This window comes from Schistocerca gregaria, chromosome 8 (genome assembly GCF_023897955.1).
Source record: "Schistocerca gregaria isolate iqSchGreg1 chromosome 8, iqSchGreg1.2, whole genome shotgun sequence".
NCBI lineage: Eukaryota > Metazoa > Arthropoda > Insecta > Orthoptera > Acrididae > Schistocerca > Schistocerca gregaria.
The window spans coordinates 441,779,149-441,801,875 of NC_064927.1; the positions used below are offsets into that span (position 1 = coordinate 441,779,149).

Below are 22,727 nucleotides of genomic sequence, written 5' to 3' on the forward strand. Positions count from 1 at the left end.
GGGATCGGGAAGACTTCCCGAGACTCCCCACCTGGCCGCAGCACCCCTGGTGCGACAATTATCTCTGTAATGGGCCGCCGTCACGTGAAGCAAGGAGGTGCGACGGCGTGGCCACGTGATAATCGGCTAGGGCCGCGCTCACACGGGACGAGAAAACGTTCGTGGAGGAGGAAATGGGCAAGTTCTACGACGCCACCGCGTAGAACTTCACGTTGCGCATAGGGATGGCTGTTATTGCTGAAACAATCGATTCTCGGTTATATCGCTTTGTTTGAGCTTTCAGCTTAACCCGAATGTTAAAACCGCTCAAAATAACCGTTTTCCGAAAAGAAAGAAAAACTGCTTTCGGTATTTTACTCCAATTATTTTCTGTTATAAAAGTGGAAATTGAACGAAAATTGAAAATTTTTGCCTCAGTTTCAGGACAAACAGAACCAAAATATTGAATTAAGTAGTTTAATCAAAGTAAACTTAGTCCTCCGTTAACTGCTTTTCTTGGCAAGTGGTAAGTGGCTGAATACTACCGTAAGTAGGTTTAGGTTTTTACGTCGGTAACGTCGCCTACCGCTCTGTATGAAAATCACTGGCTGTGCTGTGTGCAGTCTGTGGCTGGTTGGCATTGTTGGAATATTAGCTATTGTAGTGTTGGGCAGTTGGATGTGAACAGCGCGTAGCGTTGCACAGTTGGAGGTGAGCCGCCAGCAGTAGTGGATGTGGGAAGAGAGATTGCAGAGTTTTGAGAGCGGACGATCTGGACGTGTGTCCGTCAGAAAAACGAGATTTGTGAGACTGGATGTCATGAACTGATATATATTTGAACATTATTAAGGAAAATACAGTGCTGGTGCTGCATAAAATTCTTTCATTTACTAACTGTGCCTATCAGTAGTTAGTTCCTTCCGTAGTTTGAATCTTTTATTTAGCTGGCAATAGTGGCGCTCGCTGTATTGCAGTAGTTCGAGTAACGAAGATTTTTGTGAGGTAAGTCATTCATGAAAGGTATAGGTTATTGTTAGTCAGGGCCATTCTTTTGTAGGGGTTATTGAAAGTCAGATTGCGTTGCGCTAAAATATTGTGTGTCCGTTTAGTGTTGATCAGAGTAGGTATAGAGCTAAATGTCTGAGTACGTTCAGTTCTTCTCTGCTGTTTGAAAATCAAATAAGGTAAGAGGTTTATAAGCACAGTCATTCATAAATTTTTCTAAGGGGACGTTTCATACTACAAAAGATGACCAATATTCTTCCACTGATTCTAATTTTTTGAAACTCTGCTCAGAAATAGCGTTGTAATCGAGGATCTTACATTGTCTGGACATTGTCAATAGGCAATGCTAAAGCGTGAAAACTGAGGCTGGAGATGTTTCATGTTAATTTGTCCTTTTTCAAGAGCTACAGGCATACTACGTAGACACAGGAAACAGGTCATCTAGTTTCTATTTATATTGAAAACTACACTGAACAGCCTAAGATACTGGTACAACTGCCTAATATCGTGTAGGGCCCAAGCGAGCACCCAGAAGTGCCGCAACACGACGTGGCATGGAGTAGACTAATGTCTTAAGTAGTGCTGGAGAGAAATGACGCCACGAAACTAGCAGGGCTGTCCATAAATCCGTAAGAACGGAGATGTCTCTCGTTGCAAGGCATCCCACATATGCTCAATAATGTTCATGTCTAGGGAATTTGGTGGCCAGCAGAAGCATTTAAATTCAAAAGAGTGTTCCTGATGCCACTCGGTAGCAATGATGGAGTATGGGTTGCCGCTCTGCCCTGCTGGAATTTCCCAAGTCCGTTGGAATGCACAATGGACATGAATGGACGCCGGTGACCAGATAGGATGCTTACGTACGTGGCACCTGTCAGAGTCGTATCTAGTCACATCAGGGGTCCCATTACATTCCAACTGCACACGCCCCACACCGCTACAGAGCCTACACCCGCTTTAACAGTCACCTGATGACATGCAGGGTCCATGGATTCATGAGGTTGTCTCCGTACCCGTACACGTCCATCCACTCGATAAAATTTGTAACGAGACTCGTCCGACCAGGCATCATATTCCCAGTCATCAACAGTCCAATATCGGTGTTGACGGGCCCAAACGAGGAGTAAAGCTTTGTGTCGTGCAGTCACAAAAGTGTACACGAGTGGGCCTTCGGCTCCGAAAGGCCCTATCGATGATATTTCGTTGACACTTGTTGACGGCCCAGCACTGAAATCTGCTTGATTTTGCGGAAGGTATGCACTTCTGTCACGTCGAACGATTTTCTTCAGTCGTCGTTGGTCCCGTTCTTGCAGAATCTTTTTCCGGCCGCAGCGATGTCGGAGATATCATGTTTTATCGGATTCCTGACATTCACGGTGGACTCGTGAAACGGTCGTGCAGAAAAATCTCCACTTCATCGTTACGTCGGAGATGCTGTGTCCCATCGCTCGTGCGCCGACTATAACACCACGTTCGAACTCACTTAAATCTTGATAACCTGCCATTGTAGCAGCAGTAACTGATCTAACAACAGCGCCAGACACTTGTTCTCTTATATAGACGTTGTCGACCGCAGCGCCGCATTCTGCCTGTTTAGACATCTCTGTATTTGAATACGCTTGCCTACACTAGTTTCTTTGGCGCTTCAGCGTATAAACGAATTGCTAAGTTTTTAGTTTTCTCCGTAAATGACCTCGTTGGTCGAAAATTACACTTTGCTGGTACCACACTTCATAAAATACTTCCAGATAAGGAATGCTGCCATTCTGTAATACAACTAATGTATAAACAACAGCGAGAAGCTACCATATAAATCAGATGAGACAAGAGACACACCCTGGTAAGAGGTACATTATCGTCTCTGTAATACTGTACCAATTCTTACGCCACATGTTCGTTGCTCATTTCTGTCTGCATTGTTATTAAAATAGCAATCACCGCATTTCCCATTTCAATAATAACGCAATATTTTAAAGCAATAGAAATTTTACGAATAAAAATTATTCGTCTTTTCAACGGTTTATTTAGAAACCAAAAATTTTGTTATTGTTTCAGTGGCCAATTGATATTTCAGTTTTTTACCCAGTTATCAGTAAAAAACCAAAGTCTCGTGCTATAACCTTTCTCTGCCTCGTGATGACTGGGTGCTGTGTGATGTCCTTAGGTTAGTTAGGTTTAAGTAGTTCTACGTTCTAGGGGACTGATGACCATAGATTTTAAGTCCAATAGTGCTCAGAGCCATTTGAACCATTTTCGTGCTATAACCGAGACCAAACAAATATCGAAAAATACCAGTTATTCAGTGCTAAAGTATCGGTACCGGTTTTAACCTATCGGTTTCTCCTACCCGTAGTGCCTCAACATTCCGCAACGTGACGGGCTGAATAAGACAATTTGGATTTGTGCATTGTGGAGGGTAAGATGGCATTCTACGAAACAAGCAAATCTTGGGGTACGACATATTAATTTTCGTCGTTTTCAGGTGTAGGACATATTTTGTGGGTTTTACATTATAATTCACGTTCTATATTTATATGAAGTTTCAAAGCACTAACACATTGAAAATTTCTCGAAAATGCTTCGCTACTGAGACGATACACTCCTATAAAATATGGGAAACGCCATATTGCTATTTAAAGTACTGTTGTATTTGGTTGTTTACGTATTGTAACATGCGAATTATGAAAGCATGGCATTTCAGGGCAGTGGTACATTGAAGATTTAGCAAATACGCACTGTAGTCAGTGTCATTTGTTACAGCGGAATGTCTATTAATAACATATCGACAATTAAAGCCTTCACGAAACTGTAACAGTAAAGACTTACGTGTGTAGTACAGAAGTTCAGTGCAATGTATCAGACAGAGGTCCACAGTTCGCGTCTTGCTGTGCGCAAATATTTCCTAAATGATTCTGGGGTTTTCTAATTAATTTAAAAGAAGCGGGTTCTGTAATATGTAATGATACGTAAATATAAGAGGGCCCGCTCTTAGATGCGAGTGTGTAAGGTTTTGCGAACATACGAGCGAACATGAACTAACGAACTGCACGATTGCTATGTCATTTCCTTATTCGCTCACAATTCAGTATATGTCTATTCATCCAAAAAGTGTTCTGGACTTTTTGATAAATGTTTCATTTGTATTGTTGATGCCGGCTGGGTTGGCCGAGCGGTTCTGGGCGCTACAGTCTGGAACCGCGTGGCAACTACGGTCGCAGGTTCGAATCCTGCCTCGGGCATGGATGTGTGTGACATCCTTAGGTTTGTTAGGTTTAAGTAGTTCTAAGTTCTAGGGGACTGATGACCTCAGAAGTTAAGTCCCAAAGTGCTCAGAGCCATTTGAACCATTGTTTGAATTGTTTATGAGTACATGCACAATGTCTCTTGCTCTCTCTCTCTCTATCACACACCCACACCCACCCACCCACCCACACACGCACACACCCACCCCCACACCCCCACACCCACCCACACCACCCACACCCACCCACAAACCCCCCCGACACCCCCCCCCCCCACACACACACCCAACCCCCACACCCCCCCCCCCCCCACACCCCCCACCACACCCCCCCACACACACCCCAAACCCCCCACCCCCCCACACACCCCCACACACCTCCACACCCCCCCCCACATCCCCCCCCCACACACACACACCCACCCCCCAAACACACACACACACACACACACACACACACACACACACACCACACACACACCCCCACCCCCACCCCCCACACACACACCCACACACCCGCCCACACACACCCCCACACACCCGCCCACACACATCCCCCCACACACACACACACCCACACCCCCCCACACCCCCCACACCCCCCCATACCCACCCTCACACCCCCCCTACCCCCCCACCCCCACAAACACACCCCCACACACACCCCCAACCCCCCCACCCCCCACACACCCCACCACACCCCCCACACACACCCCACCCCCCCCACCCCCCCACACACCCCCACACACCTCCACACCCCCCCACATATCCCCCACACCCCCCCACACACACCCACCCCCCAACACACACACACACACACACACACACACACACACACACACACACCACACACACACACATACACCCACACACCCCCCCCACACCCCCCCACACACCCGCCCACACACACCCCCACACACCCACTCACACACACACCCACACACACACCCACACACCCACACACCCCCACACCCCCATACCCACCCACACACCCACCCACACACACCCACACCCACCCACACACCCACACCCACCCACACATACACACACACACACACACACACACACACACACACACACACACACACACACACACTTGTATGAAGTTCAGAAAACATGAGATAAAATTGCAGTAAATAAATGATTTTTTTTCGCTATATGTACGAGAGAGCGTGCATTGCTTGTTGTAGAATGTTTTGCAGGTTCTTGTTTAAAGCCTTTTATTTCACATGTTCTAAAAGTTTTGCTAGTGAATGGAAGGGTTGATCTACTTACGAAAGATCTTAACGTTTTACTAAAATGTGAGAAAGATGAATTAATTTTTATCTTATGTGGAAGATTTTTGTAAATTTGTATCGCACTATTTGTATAGGCTGATTTCTTTCTTGACTGGACATGGAAGTTCTGATTTTGCCTTATAACATGCTCATGGATATTGATGTTTTTCCTTTTACAGGGTGTTTCAAAAATGACCGGTATATTTGAAACGGCAATACAAACTAAACGAGCAGCGATAGAAATACACCATTTGTTGCAATATGCTTGGGACTACAGTACATTTTCAGGCAGACAGACTTTCGAAATTACAATAGTTACAATTGTCAACAACAGATGGCGCTGCGGTCTGGGAAACACTATAGTATGATATTTTCCACATATCCACCATGCGTAGCAATAATATGGCGTAGTCTCTGAATGAAATTACCCGAAACCTTTGACAACGTGTCTGGCGGAATGGCTTCACATGCAGATGAGATGTACTACTTCAGCTGTTCAATTGTTTCTGGATTCTGGCGGTACACCTGGTCTTTCAAGGGTCCCCACAGAAAGAAGTCACAGGGGTTCATGTCTGGCGAATAGGGAGGCCAATCCACGCCGCCTCCTGTACGTTTCGGATAGCCCAAAGCAATCACACGATCATCGAAATATTCATTCAGGAAATTAAAGACGTCGGCCGTGCGATGTGGCCGGGCACCATCTTGCATAAACCACGAGGTGTTCGCAGTGTCGTCTAAGGCAGTTTGTACCGCCACAAATTCACGAAGAATGTCCAGATAGCGTGATGCAGCAATCGTTTCGGATCTGAAAAGTGGGCCAATGATTCCTTTGGAAGAAATAGCGGCCCAGACCAGTACTTTTTGAGGATGCAGGGACGATGGGACTGCAACATGGGGGTTTTCGGTTCCCCATATGCGCCAGTTCTGTTTATTGACGAAGCCGTCCAGGTAAAAATAAGCTTCGTCAGTAAACCAAATGCTGCCCACATGCATATCGCCGTCATCAATCCTGTGCACTATATCGTTAGCGAATGTCTCTCGTACAGCAATGGTAGCGGCGCTGAGGGGTTGCCACGTTTGGATTTTGTATGGATAGAGGTGTAAACTCTGGCGCATGAGACGATACGTGGACGTTGGCGTCATTTGGACTGCAGCTGCAACACGGCGAACGGAAACCCGAGGCCGCTGTTGGATCACCTGCTGCACTAGCTGCGCGTTGCCCTCTGTGGTTGCCGTATGCGGTCGCCCTACCTTTCCAGCACGTTCATCCGTCACGTTCCCAGTCCGTTGAAATTTTTCCAACAGATCCTTTATTGTATCGCTTTTCGGTCCTTTGGTTTCATTAAACCTCCGTTGAAAACTTCGTCTTGTTGCAACAACACTGTGTTTAAGGCGGTGGAATTCCAACACCAGAAAAATCCTGTGTTCTAAGGAATAAACCATGTTGTCCACAGCACACTTGCACGTTGTGAACAGCACACGCTTTCAGCAGAAAGACGACGCACAGAATGGCGCACCCACAGACTGCGTTGTCTTCTATATCTTTCACAACACTTGCAGCGCCATCTGTTGTTGAAAATTGTAACTACTGTAATTTCGAAAGTTTGTCCGCCTGAAAATGTATTGTTGTCCCAAGCATATTGCAACAAAAGGTGTCTTTCTATTGCTGCTCGTTTAGTTTTTATTGCCGTTTCAAATATACCGGTCATTTTTGAAGGACCCTGTATATGTAATTGATGATCTGACTAGCATATGGGCAAAGGTGGTAATATGCGTTTTAATAGAGCTGACGTGGGAATTTTACACTCGTTCATTTTCGTGAACAAAGTGCGTTATTTGCAAGTCAGGTACAGCAGACAACTGCCTCTTGAAAGTGCCGCTGTCGCTAGCGCGTCCGACTGACGCACCTGCTCGTTTCTCTGTGTACACCAACCACAGTGTAGACCACATTTGGTTTATCAGTGCAACGGAAAAAACAAGCAAAGTGGCTAATTTCATTTTTTTTTTACTTGATGTGTAACTTCGGGTTCGGACCTGTTTTCAAATCATCCAGATAGTCAAAACCGTATTTCCCAAAATATGAGACGGTCTCAAGGTAACAAACGTTTGCTATAACAAAGTGAAGTGAGCATCCAGAGAGCATACAGATAAGAATAATCTGTGTGCTCTGTAACTGCTCATTCGCACTTTGTTATACGTATATGCTTTTTATGTTGACATGATTTTTACATTTAAAAAAAATACTATTTTGACTATCTGGATGGTTTGAAAATGATTCCGGACCCGATAAAGTAAATAAAAGTGAAACTTGCAATTTCGGTTGCTTTTTCCGTTGCATTGATTAACACAGGATGCTACCCAGCAATTACACTAGCATACTGAACTTTCGTACGGATGGTGTGCTTTACGATTATTGAGTGTTCAGTCAACCGCGTACACCACAAGATGGTGAAGTGGATGCTAGCAGTGGCGTCGAAACATCGATCGTATAGAAGAATGTTTCAGCGTAAGTGCACTTCCTGCCGCTTCAAAGTTTTTCACCCATAATCTGACTTCATATGACGATGGTACAGTATCATTCCGTCTAACGTTCAAATGACGACGCTGCAACTCAGTCACCGTTTCTTGCAAAAGGCCTTCACAGACACATCACCTTCAGGCTCGCCCCAGCGCTCCAGCTCAGCAAATGGCGTACCTACCTGAAATGTTATATAAAAGCACGAAATGTTGCCAATAACACCATTCTGCTTTTAGAATTAATTAAAACAGTCCGTTTTGCTGCCACGCCCTTAATAGCACTGGTACAATGTGTACCTTCCGTCACACACCACATGGCGCGTTGTGGAGTATAGTTGCAATTGCAAATGCAAATTAAAATTGAAACTCTAACTCAACTCCGTCCGAGCAGGTCTGGAAGACCATAACGGTACTGGACGGCCGCTGTGTCGTCCTCAGCCTACGGGCGTCGCTAGATGCGGACATTAAGGGTCATGTGGTCCGCACACCGCTCTCCCGGCAGTATGTCAGTTCACGAGACTCCAGCCGCAACTTCTCAGTCAACCAGCTCCTCAGTTTGCCTCACAAGGGCTGAGTGCACCCCGCTTGCCAACAGCGCTCGGCAGACCGTACGGTCACTCATCCAAGTGTTTTCCAAACCCGACAGAGCTTAATTTGTAAGTGTCAATATCAGTGAAATTCTACATCTACATCTACATTTATACTCTGCAAGCCACCCAACGGTGTGTGGCGGAGGGCAGTTTACGTGCCACTGTCAGTACCTCCCTTTCCTGTTCCGGTCGCATATGGTTGGCGGGAAGAACGACTGCAGGAAAGCCTCCGTGCGTGCTCGAATCTCTCTAATTTTACATTCGTGATCTCCTCGGGAGATATAAGTAGGGGGAAGCAATGTATTCGATATCTCATCTGGAAACGCAACCTCTCGAAACCTGGACAGCGAGCAACGCCGCGATGCAGAGCGACTCTCTTGCAGAGTCTGCCACTTGAGTTTGCTGAACGTCTCTGAAACGCTATCACGATTACCAAATAACCCTGTGACGAAACGCGCCGCTCTTCTTTGAATCTTCTCTATCTCCTCTGCCAACCCGAAAGCAGTGTAGATATGATGTTATTTTATTTTATTTTGACGACAACCAGTTTCGGCACTCAACTATGTCATCTTCAGGCCCAAATGCATCTCTCAAAATAAACAATAATGCCACCCAGTGTCATATACCCCTGGATTTCGCGAATTCATACCGTTTCATAAGTGCTTCATTCGAAGGCTTGGTCAGTTGCCACCATGTCTGCGATTGATGCACTTGTGAAACGTTTTGAATTCACGAAATCTAGGGATATCTGGCACTGTATGACATTATCGTTTATTTGAGAGTTGCGTATGGGCATGAAGATGGCATAGTTGAGTGCCGAAACTGATCGTCGTCAAAATAAAATAAAATAACAGCACACGGCTGTTGGAGAATTTCACTGATGTTGACAAATACCTATTCAGCTGATGTCCCCTGTCCGTAATTGATCAACAGAGATTGAGCGCTTAATTTTGGTGATCTGACGGTAACAGATGTGACCACTGCGACAAGGCCGTTGGCAAAATATGAAGCGAATTAGATTTTTGCTTCTTGAGGAGTCTAACAACCCTATCACAGCAAAGGTCAAAAATTAATTATGATTGTAGTGTTGCTCACGCTGCTAAATATTGCATTTTAGGGCAACAACAAAGTTATATTATGTGTCAGGTGTCATTAGAGCACAGTTAACAAAGTCATTTCTTGAAATAATGGATAAACTAGGCACTCATCTTTTCGTGTTTCCCACGCTGATGTCGTTGTGAACTCATGGCAAATTGTTCTAAATCTAGGTAGTGATGATTCCAAGCTCGGATGCAAAGAGGCCTAGGTGTTATTCTGCGATATTCAAAAGTTTTATAGATGTGTTTCATAAACCTTTCTTGAAGATTAAAGTTTTGCAAGTGATGTAAAAAAGTAATCAGCACTCCGAATTTAAGTTACACTTCTTTTTTACACTTCTTTTGTTTCAATATCACGTAACTCGTTCCAAAACATCACTTCACAATATATAACATACTTGAAAATATCTTCGTCACTGTTAAAGTTCACATTTCATAAACTGACTACAATTTGCGTCTTTTTAACATGACGACCAAAGCTTGACTCTCTAATAACCGCTTACGCGCCCAAAAATCATAGTTACAAGTTCCTCATAGTGACAAAAGAAAGAATACACATAAGAATAATATCATTGCAATATATACATATCGATGTATCGAAGTACCTCTACATTAATGAATTCAAATCTGAATGTTGTCATAGAAATACGGTAACTATTTTACAGAAACACAGTAGAATATTGCTGGTATCGAGGGGTTGAGGTGGGGTGCCGTAATGGTTACGTAATTCAAGTACCATTAGAGGAGGTTCTCGAAAGACTCACAAATGGTACATTTGGAAATTGATTATTTCATACCTGATGTATGGAGGGGGCGGAATTATAGCAGTTGGCCATTACAAGCCCCCGAAGCCTTTAAGGAGAAAGCGAAATGCTCCTAAAGGTACGAGAGACAGAGGTAACGGCATTGCACTGAGCATCCGACTGCGATGTTCACAATACGGATTTTACGGATAAACTTGGAGGCGTCGGACGATCTCCGGCGGCAATAAGCGACAACAGTGCTCCTGGAGGGCGAAGGACGAGCGATAAGGTAAGTTCTCCTGGATAGAAGCGAAGTGTTCACAGTGTGAGTCGTAGAAATGGGGAGGGGGGGGGAGTGGGAGAGAGGGAGGGCAGAATTGGAGCATAAAGTGCGCGGGGAGAGCCTGCGGGGCTGGAAGAAGGCCGTGGTGTGATGGCGGCCCGTTTGTCAGCTGTTTTGTCTCGCTTAAGTTGGCACCGCTTGTCACGAGAAACACTCATTATTTCAGCGGCGTTCGGGCCGCGCGCCCCACCTGCCGACGCGCGCTCGCCACCTCGCCTGCGGAGAGCTCTGCCGGGGGTGTTCCGCCCCCGCGCCGCCCCCGAGCAATGCGCACTTTGTCTTCATCTCGGGATTCCGCTTAAGCGCCGTGGCGCGCCGTCGCGTCCTGCCGAAGAACAATGGCAGCCGGAGCCGCCAGCCGCGTCTTTATTAGAAGGCGAGCGCCGAGCCGCTGCTGGGGGAATCACCGCTCTCAGGGTGGCGGCACTGCCACTGGCGCAGACAGCGGCGCTCGCCAGGTGTGAAAAACGCCCGTGGTGCGTTGTACCGAGATCCTAGCAACCAGGAAAGAAACCGAAACCTCTGCATAAAGAACCAAAATACGTTGCCCATCGTACAAGGTGATTCCAGAGACTGTCACAAACTGAAGAAACTGATATAGGGGTCGACGTACAGTTACTTCGGATTGGGAACTTACGGTCTCGGAAGCAGTCTTCATTCGCTGAAAACATTACTTTGTCAGGAACAACACTAACACTCAATACACTAGTGCCCTCTTTACGTTAGTGTTCAAATGCCGACCACAACATTCAGTCCAGGCATAACATCGTCGCATAAAATTCTGGCCCACTTTAATATGGCGCCAGCCGCTGTGGCCGCGCGGTTCTAGGCCCTTCAGTCCGGAACCGTGATGCTGCTACAGTCGCAGGTTCGAATCCTGCCTCGGGCATGGATGTGTGTGATGTCCTTAGGTTAGTTACGTTTAAGTAGTTCTAAGTTCTACGGGAGTGATGACCATAGATGTTAAGTCCCATAGTTCTCAGAGCCATTTGAACCATTTTTGTTAAGTCCCATAATGCTTAGAGGCATTTGAACCATCTAACATGGCAACTAGGCATCGCACGATCCTCATCACACACTTCAAATGTCCTGGCGACAAGTGCTTCTCTGTCGGAAACTCGTCTTACTTAAAATAAGAGGAAAAAAAGAAGAAAAACAGGGTTCAGATCAGGAGAGCGAGATGGCCGTTCAACTGGCCTACCCTCCCGATCAAACGCCTGGAATATACACAGTGTGTCCCTCTTCCGTTAGGACTGCTCCAGTGAAACACCGAACTACAACGCTATCTCGTGGCAAGTTGCGGTGTTACTATCCTTAAAGTGTCAAAAACAACTCTGTAGAGAGTCAAAGCGGTAACGTTGCTGCAGCAGGCATCTTGGCTGTGAATGTGAGCGTCTGACACTCGCCAGAAAATGGCAGTGGAGCAGTGAGGCAACAACAGGTTTTTTGAGTCCTCCAGCGTTTGCGGGCGACAATTCGTCGAATTTGACCCGAATGACAAGGGGCTGCTTCCTAGTTGCTCTTTCATGGCGACGCCTCGGCCCACAAAGCGAAGAGTGTGCACGAGTTTTTGGCCAGCAAATAGATCACAGTCCTGGGTCACCAATCGTATTAGTCGTATTTGCCCCAGCCGACTTCTGGTTGTTACAATGAAATGAACACCCTTAGCTGCTTACAGGGGTTGACATACGTCAACGGGGACAGACGAAAATGTGTGCCCCGACCGGGACTCGAACCCGGGATCTCCTGCTTACATGGCAGACGCTCTATCTATCTGAGCCACCGAGGACACACAGGATAGCTCGACTGCAGGGTTTTATCTCTGACGCCTCCCGCGAAACCCACATTCTCAACGTGTTGTCCCGCACTACATTCGTGGTGCCCCCTCCCATTATACTCATTACTCGCGGCGCGTTGCCGATTCCCACTCTTCGCTTACCATTTGTAAGAGAAACTGAAATTATCGTTATTTATACAATCTGAATGATTATTCAGAAATACACAGGAGTGATACTGGCTAAAAAAGCACTTACGAATGAACTAGGTAAGTGTTGCAACTAACGTTAAATATACAAAGACAATGAACTTCAAATGAATGTACAAATGCAACGGGCAGATAACGAGTACATAAATGCAACAGACATAATGAATATACATCTGACAGTAATAAAAAATTAGAAACAACGGAATTTATCTACTGATACTTAAACAAAAATGCACACTTCGATAACACTTACTGTATTGTATTGTATCTAACCCATCTTTAAATATTGTGGAGACCCTGTGGAGTTAACAGGCGATTCCCGCTTGCCTGTGGTCCTGATTCCAAAGCGCTTCATGGCGGCATAGAAAGGTGACAGGAAGCAATGCTGCGCTACGCCCTGTAACCAGAGAATGTGCAGGAGACTTCCCTGGTTCTGACCACGTGGTCACAAAAACTTTCGCATCTTCTAGTGCAAACCACCTTATAATAACTCCCTGGATATATAACTTAATACTCAGACAAAAGGAATAGAACCTGCTGACAGTGACGGCACGTGATGAGTAACTACAAAACAAATCTGCAGTGCAGCTTACAAAACACGAGAGGAGGAAAATTCGACTGCGTTATCCACACACAGCCAAATTTATACTCGAAATACTTTAATCTAAAGGCACGCGTATTCATCACATCTCTCATATTGTTCGCTTCAGGACAAAGCATCCAGGAACAAAAGGAAATCTCTAACTAAAACTCATAAAGTCTGTTTTCAGTGTGGTTTTATATTCAAAAAATTCGAGCTAACAACAGAAATTACAATGTATATAATGTAGAGATAATAATATAAGGCAAGCTTTCAGACTCTGCCACATTCTACACATACTCGTCACCACTAACGAAATAAAAACACCCCAAATCTGACTCAAATAACGAAAACTTCCGATACGTGTGAGAGAACATTCTTATCGCGCAAAATCCGCATGGATTCTGGGCTTATTAATCACTGTTTGATAAGATGAAGTACTTAGGCTCATTAACTACCAAGCGGCACGCAAAATCTAAAATTTACGAAAATTTTCCTCACCGGGAAGTTACCGCACATTTCAACGCTACAATTTCCCGAGATAATTATGAAATACGTAGTCGAGAAGTGACCACAATAACAGCATCCTAACTCAATACAACCACGCGGGATTAGCCGAGTGGTAAGGCGCTGCAGTCATGGACTGTGCAGCTGGTCCCAGCGGAGGTTCGAGTCCTCCCTCGGGCATGGGTGTGTGTGTTTGTCCTTAGGATAATTTCAGTTAAGTAGTGTGTAAGCTTAGGGACTGATGACTTTAGCAGTTAAGTCCCATAAGATTTCACACACATTTGAACTTTTTTTTTCTTGAGGTAAAGCACATGTTTCTTAAGACTTTCTTGCTTCCTGTCATATCCATGAACATTGACCATTTCTTGTTGAACATCCTATATGCAGCAATACTTTCAGAAAATTTTTCTTGTTTCTGCTTTTTTGTCGAAATACAAAAAACAGTTACTTTTTCTCTGGAATAGAGATAATTTAGTGCTGTGCACAAAATATGAAACCCTTATATGGAGGCAACCTGTATCGGAAAAAACTTTTATAAGTTTTATTCATTATCTCACATATGTGCATAACATGGAACTTCCTTGCTATTGGTCATGAGACGCTCTTTGGTGTTCCTGGGGAGCTTCGTCTTTGGAGCTGTGTTGTCTTCGTCATCACATTCTTTTCCCTTCAGTGTTTCCTTCCTCCTTCCGTCCCTCTTGTGAATGCGAAAGTGTAGGTCGTTGCTAAATGTGGACCAGTGCCACATTAAGAAAAGAAATGTACCACTATATTATTGGGATAAAATAAACCATCATTTATTGGTTAGTCCAGGGTTTATGAGGGACAGTCAAACGAAAACCGAACACCCCTCTCAACATGACCGTGGAATGGTTCCACTGAAATATAATCACCACACGCGGAAACATATTTCTCCGTTTGGAAGACGAGACGATCAGTTCCTATTTCGCAGAACGCGGTCGGTCGCTGACGTATCCACAACCGCGCCCACTCTTGCACTTCCTTCTCCGACTGACACCGATGTCGATGCACGTCTTTCTTCAGGTCGTCAAAGATGTGAAAATCACGCGCTAAAAGTTCCGGTGTGTTTGGAGTATGCTGCAGTGTTTCCTGACCAAGCCACTGAAGCGTAGCCTTCGTCCGGCTGGCAGTGTGAGGGCGGGCGTAATTGGGCAACAGGCTGATAACGTCCGACAGCATCACTGTGCGTTTTGACTTCGTGGCACGTCACAGTTTTAACAAAGCGCCTTCATAGCGCTGTGCCTTGCTGCTGGTTCCACGCTCAGGGAACTCGACGAGCACGATAACGCCCGCCCCACACACCGTCAATTGGACGAAGGCTGGGCTTCTGCGATTTGGTTAGGAAACACTGCAACTTGCTCCGTACAGACCAGATTTTTAATCATGTGAGTGTGTGCCATCTGAAGAAAGACAAGCATGGACGTCGGTTTCAGTCAGACGAGGAAGAGCAAGTGCGGCTGCGGTTGTGGATCCTTCAGATGCTGACCACGTTGTACGAAGCACGAATTGATCGTTTCATCTCCAGCCGGGCAAAATGCCTCAACGCGTGTGGTCATTATTTTTGAATGGAATCATTCCATAGTCCCGTTGTGACGGGTGTTCGGTTCAGAAAATGGTTCAAATGGCTCTGAGCACTATGGGACTTAACATCTGAGGTTATAAGTCCCCTAGACTTACAACTACTTAAACCTAACTAACCTAACGACATCACACACATCCATGCCCGAGGCAGGATTAAAATCTGCCACCCTAGCTGCAGTGCAGTTCCGGACTGAAGCGCCTAGAAAAGCTCGGCCATGGCGGCCGGCACGGGTGTTCGGTTTTCATTTGACTGCCCCTTATATGAACTCGTTACAGCATATTCCAAACCCATTGTAATTCAAAATTATTAAAAATGAATGGAAATTACATTTATTTCTGCTGCTGCAGAAACAAAAACGACTGATGCACAGATTGTACAATTTGGTATAAAGTACAATCAGGTAAGGTAAGTTTAAGGCCGGATATAGCATATATGCTAGACAAGGTCTGAAGAGGTTAACGTGGCCATTTTTTCCAGCCTGGGAATTGGAAATTACGCGAACGGCAGCTGCACGCCACTCCGCGCACAACAACAGGATTTATAACACCTCTGGCGCTGGCATTTCCCACCGCACAGTCCGTTTGGCTCAGCTGCTCTTATTGCACTCCGTTTTCGTTTCCCCCCTCCCCCCTCCTTCCACTCCTTTTCTCCTCTGTTACTGCCATCAACAACAGCTATAACAGCAACAAGTGCGAGCAGATGCGCCGTTTTCTTCTTCTACTTAACTCTGTTCAATAAATTACCGGCCGAGGTGTTCACGGCGCAGGGCCGATTCCGATGGTGTCTGCCGGTCGGCGGCCGCTTAATTTTCAATGACTGCGCTGCCAACAATGGCCAGGGGACTCCCCGCCGCACAGTAACTGCCAGCGCTGCGCCGGGCCGCGAAACCCAGAGCGCGAGTCCCGCTGCCGACCCGGCTCTCCCTGCCTTCTCCCGCGGAGAGCATCGTTACAAATTATCCGTATCGCTGTCATAAGCTTAAAATGTTTATCATCTTACACTTGCCAACAAATGGTTTGAATTGTGCCGTAAATTACCATAAACGTCCGGGACAGGAAAGCACGGGGCCGTCTCCAGCCGAGATATTTATGGGCGCCTTCGGCCGGGTACCGGTTTCTGCGCCTGGGTCCCCGTGACGTCACGACGGCCGAGCGGCGGTGTGGCCGGCCACCCGGGCTGCGGCTCCCGATAGAAGGGAGCCTCCGCTCGCAGGACTGCGGCGAAGGCGCCGAAAGCATGGAGGTTGAAATAAGAGGAGTTGTCGTGACGTCACAAACTTGAAGCCGACCCAAGTGAAGATCCGCCATGTTAGCTACCCCAAAACATTCGCTTCTGGTGGTTTGATTCCGTGTAGTCGTGAAGAGTTTTGATAAAAAAATGCCGGCTTGCGTCGCTGACGGGTGTACTAATTGTTCTGATTGTAGTCTAAAGGTTAAACAAACCACATTTCATTCGTAAGTGGACTTATTTAAACGCTATTTTCTTATATGCAGGGTGTTACAAAAAGGTATGGCCAAACTTTCAGAAACATTCCTCACACACAAAGAAAGAAAATATGTTATGTCGACATGTGTCCGGAAACGCTTACTTTCCATGTTAGAGCTCAGTTTATTACTTCTCTTCAAATCACATTAATCATGGCATGGAAACACACAGCAACAGAACGTACCAGCGTGACTTCAAACACTTTGTTACAGGAAATGTTCCAAATGTCCTCCGTTAGCGAGGATACATGCATCCACCCTCCGTCGTTTGGAATCCCTGATGCGCTGATGCAGCCCTGGATAATGGCGTATTGTATCACAGCCGTCCACAATACGAGCACGAAGAGTCTCTACATTTGGTACCGGCGCTGCATAGACAAGAGCTGTCAAATGCACCCATAAATGAAAGTCAAGAGCGTTGAGGTCAGGAGAGCGTGGAGGCCATGGAATTGGTCGGCCCATACGAATCCGATTGCTTCGAACGTCTTCCTGTCGGGACACTTTAGTTCTGGAAATCTGTCTCGATACAAACGTACCTCGACACGGCTATTGCCCCGTGCTAATCCATGCATCAAATGGGCATCTGCCAACTCCGCATTTGCAAACATTGCACTGACTGCAAAACCACGTTCGTGATGAACACTAACCTGTTGATGTGTTTGATGCTAGTACTGTAGAGCAATGAGTCGCACCTCAACACAAGCACCGACGTCAACATTACCTTCCTTCAATTGGGCCACCTGGCAGTGAATCGAGGAAGTACAGTACATACTGACGAAACTGAAATGAGCTCTAACATGGAAATTAAGCGTTTCCGGACACATGTCCACATAACATATTTTCTTTATTTGTGTGTGAGGAATGTTACCTGAAAGTTTGGCCGTACCATTTTGTAACACCCTGTATACTTGAAATTCTGATGCACTGTGAAGTTTTACAGTATGGTTTTATTTACGTGATTTGACTTTAGAGTTCCTATCAATCCAATGCGAAGAGCTTTCTGGAGTTGAGCAATAATACACTTGGTTTTCATTACTTGGTTATTCCCAAGTAACTGAAATGGGGACTAATGTTTTAAAATGCAATAATTTAATATAAATATAACGTAACTACATATAGTTAATTAAATCTTCAGTCAAATGCGTGGAACACCTGTCACAGTGGTTAAATTATCAGCACTTAAAGGGTTACATATTTGTTAAAGCAAAGTTCCCTACCTAAGTCCAGGCTATTTAGATCATTACATTAATCACTGTGTTGTCGTGTTGCCCTGTAAATTGCTGTTATTTCCCACACTGAATGCCACTTGGTAGGTACAATTTAAAAACAAAAAATATGTGTAAACTACAATGGGCCTCACAATCTTAAATTTAGTTCTTTTCCTTCGTAATTTAACGAATCTTTCACTTTGTTGACATGACAGCTGGCTTGTTTATACCATCCCCGCATACATCTATGGGATACCAAAGGAAATAAGCTAAGTTTCTTGCAAACTTGAACATTTAAAATTTGCATTTGACTTGAAAATGCAACGAATACAAATCGGTGCCTCTAAACTACCAAGCATAGCTTTAGGAGTTCTGGCTTTATCACTTATCTACACAAACACAATGAAAATGAATAGAAATGGATTACGAAAGCACGCTTTTTGTAGCACGTATATCTCGGTTATTAGAAGTGCATAAACAAAAAGGAATTACAGTATTGAGGCCAAAAGCGTCATATTTTCGTGTCGTATTACTGTATCGAATACACCAGAAAAACGTTTGAAGTTGCGTTCCTTATGCTGTGTTGTTCTCTAAAAGAGTGAAACATTTACTATATAAAACAAATATCGCGTGCAAACGACAGAAATAACGAACAAGAAGCAATTGTAAACACTCGTCTGCTAATGTTTTGGGGGATCAAAGATAGCGGCAAGCCCCGCCCACTGCCTTCAAAACAACGTACAGCGTAAGTCTGTAGGGCCATCTCCTCTTATTCTGCCTACATGGCCGAAAGTGCCCTAAAGCATGCGTCGTCGAGGCACCAGGCTGATCTTCGGTCTGCGACAGATCAACGCTGCTAAACCACTACTTGAACGATACTTAGTTACTGGTGCCAAAATGTCCTGACACTCAGGGACAAGAGGAGGATTTCAACTCAGCAAAGCAAATGCAGAAATATTTCTCTATAAACGAAAATGCAAGGGGATTTACCCCAACTTAATTCTCGCACCAATGTAAAGATAAGTGACAAGATATTAGTGTCAGTGATGCTGATAAACAGCTGACAACGCGGAAACCACAAAAATCATAGCTAACATAAAGCACTCCGTCGTCAGGCCACGAGTGGCCTACCGGGACCATCCGACCGCCGTGTCATCCTCCGTGAGGATGCGCCGATGGGAGGGGCGTGGGGTCAGCACACCAGTCTCCCGGCCGTTATGATGGTTGTCGTTGACCGAAGCCGCTACTAATCGGTCGAGTAGCTCAACAATTGGCATCACGAGGTGAGGTGTCAGTTCAGCGGGGTGTTCTGAACACAATTTTGACACAAAGCAGCTCAATAGGTCGTAGAGTGGAAGGGGTAGGCTAGCAATAGAAGTGCATGACCATTGACTAGACACTCATTTATTGAACACATAAGTGAGGTATTACCCAAAAGGAATAATCAGTACAAATTACAAAATAATATTCTTTTCCTTTAAATCACTCAAACATTTGAACAGGTAAATAGCAATCATTTAACTGAAAGTATTCTAAGAAAGCAAGACCAGAAAATTTGAATGATGGGTTAAAATCATATTTATATTGGCTCTGACCGAGCACATATTTTAAAACGAAATACTTGCTTTAAGGAACCAAAGATCAAAATTAATTACATAATTCTCAACAACCATATTACATCCAAGACATTTAAGATTAAACAGTGATATATAACATCAGAGAGCTGCAGTCCTAAGTTTTAAGAAGCACGTTTCAGATGGACTGCACTGCAACAGTACAATACAAGTCCCTCAGAGGATCTCCCCACACAGGAAGTTATAGCCGCAATCGACAAAATATCAAAATCATTCCATGTACAGACCTAACACAAACTAAAAGCTCTCTTAAGTTTGGTACAGTTAATTCCCTCTCAACATAACATACATCACAAGTCTAGCCCTAGGATGGCACCGACACCCCGCAATTTAGCACGCGGAAAACTACAGCGATGCACTCATCACGTATCCTTCCAAAATCCAAGAATGGAGATCAGGCTCCCCAATAGCAGAACATTTAACCACGCTCAGCGTGCGGGTTTGCGGGATGCTGATCTCGCCCTTCACCTCAACACCAATTCAAATACTAGTCAGCGAATAATCTAGAACCACCATACTCTATCCTTCAGTTACAGCATAGAAAGCCAATGCGATGGGCAAACAGACCAGCATATGATAAAAGCTTAAGCAATTTCATTACTAGACAACCCTTATGAATAGTAGCCGTAATTTTTTTTAAGGTAAGCACACCCACAATCAAAAGACAACAACGCCAATCATAAGGACAGTAGCACATAAGCAAGTAGCAATGGTAACTTCTGCTTAGATTGGCTACAAAACAGCGCGTGATTTAACACATCCGAGAACAGTCTTTACATCATAACCATCAATACAATAGCTAATTCCTCGCACGTGTATTCTCCCCACGATTTCGAATCGCAAAGCCATAGACAAAACGTGGAGAACGTATCACCTAGTCCAACATAATGGTGCTCCCTCAGTTACCCCAAATAACTGACTCCCTTAGTTGCACAGCAAAGAACCAGAGGTAATGAAACCACCACAGTTTTCGCCTCTAAATTGTCACAGTACAAGTGAGACTCAGTCACAAATGTAATTTTACATCATCAGTTCCCGTATAGTCAATACAAGCGCCTGCTTTTCACCCGTTTGTAACGGCAGGCAGCAACATCGTACGGAAAAGAGCGTGGACACAAGCTCTTACCAATTCTCTTCTCCGGAAGCAGCCACCACAACTCTCGGGAACCACTGGGACATCCAACACAAAATCGTTACTCCTTCACACAAATTACAGTACGCCCGCTTCCCGCTGCTTGGTACGGCGCCTTCCGTTCCGCCAACTTGTATATCTCCATGCGATAGGTCCGGTCCCACACTCGCTGCGTCAACCAGACAACCGTCTTCCACCACCCACCGGACCTCGCTTCGTTACTCCTCGCTTAGGCCTCAGAGGGCGCTGCTTTCCGTCCTGACCGTGGCAGGAAAGATAAACCACCAGAGTGGCACTATCGATATGAGCCGCCACGGCTCACGAGGCTGAGTGCACCCCGAAAAATGGCAACAGTGCTTGGTGGCCTGGATGGTCACCCATCCAAGTGCCGACCACGCCCGACAGCGCTTAACTTCGGTGATCTCACGGGAACCGGTGTAACCACTGCGGCAAGCCCGTTGCCTCACAGCTAATATACTGTTTGTAAATATCAAGTGCACTGCAGTGGAAAGAAAGATATACCAATGTAAGCATGTGATATTTAGGAAATAAGATGAACACTTTGACGATGATGGACCATAACCGAACCATGTATGCATGTTAAAGAAGAAAACTGTGTTTGCTCAAGCAGAATCGTTTTTCCACACTATAAATATTTATAATGTTAATCTCAGATCTGAGCACGTTGAAACTGAACTGCTTCGGACGTACATGGTTTCAGCATCTGATTCAGACCATCGCAGGCATGTCGAACGAGTAGGAAGACAATCTGCTAGAAACCGTGACGAGTGCTATACAGCTAGGACGCTACATAGTCCGACATATCGTGTGGTCTGTCTCCATGACACTGAACATACACTGTGTGAGATATGCTTTCGTGACAGCATAACGTTCGCACAGTTGTCTTGGAATAGAGGTTCTCTAAAGCTAACCAACTTGGTTTCACGAGAACTACTGTCGTTTTTCTGCCAAGGATCCCCATTTAAGTTTCCCGGTCATTTCTTTTATACTTTCGCATGGGCATTACCTTACTTTCAAAATCCAAGCAGCGGGACATAATTCGTTCCATGTCTGTTACCAGGCCTACTTGAAAACTGGAACAATATTCGAGAATTGAAAGTTTTGAAAGCGTTATTTCAAAAGAAAGTGAGCAGGGGTCGGTATAAAATATTAAAATTTAATGAAACAGTCTCGATCGCAACAGATGTTTATCTTCGCTGGCAACCGGTTTCGGTCTATGATGTAGATCAAATTCGGGACATAAGCACTGCAATACAATAGTAATACCTGTGACGAGGAATTTCTATACAGAGAAATGGTAACACGACTAAAACCCCTTTAATAATAGGTGCAGTAATAACAAAGTAAAATGTTATATCCATGATGGCGAGTGGTGGTGGCGCTCGGAGCAAGATCCATACGAACACGAACGTCAATTGCTAAATAAGATAGCATTACTCGAGAACATATTATGTAAGCCCGTCTCATCATATACTGCGTTACATCATTGACAACAAATCATGTACTAATTGCATACGGTATGTTACATTAAATGGTATAGTCTAAACTTATAAGAAAAACGTGTAAGAAACACAGTATCATATATGATTTGATCGGCTTTGTGCGTAAACTGTCCTCTACGGAAATTTTAACGATCTCGTTGAAAAAAACCGTAGCAGGTACGGTTACTATAGCAATGGCTTGACTGTATCGATAGTCAAACTACAGCGATCTCCATCACGCTGGCCGTGGTGGAGAACGGAATGCTGAAGCGTTGTTTATTGATTACTTGGATTTAAATCG

The 22,727-nt window shown here is 45.0% G+C and overlaps 1 pseudogene; it reads right to left on the reverse strand.

Moving 5' to 3' along the window:
* Positions 1–21,269: 21,269 nt before the first annotated feature.
* Positions 21,270–21,387, reverse strand: LOC126285584 (5S ribosomal RNA; annotated as a pseudogene).
* Positions 21,388–22,727: the final 1,340 nt, after the last annotated feature.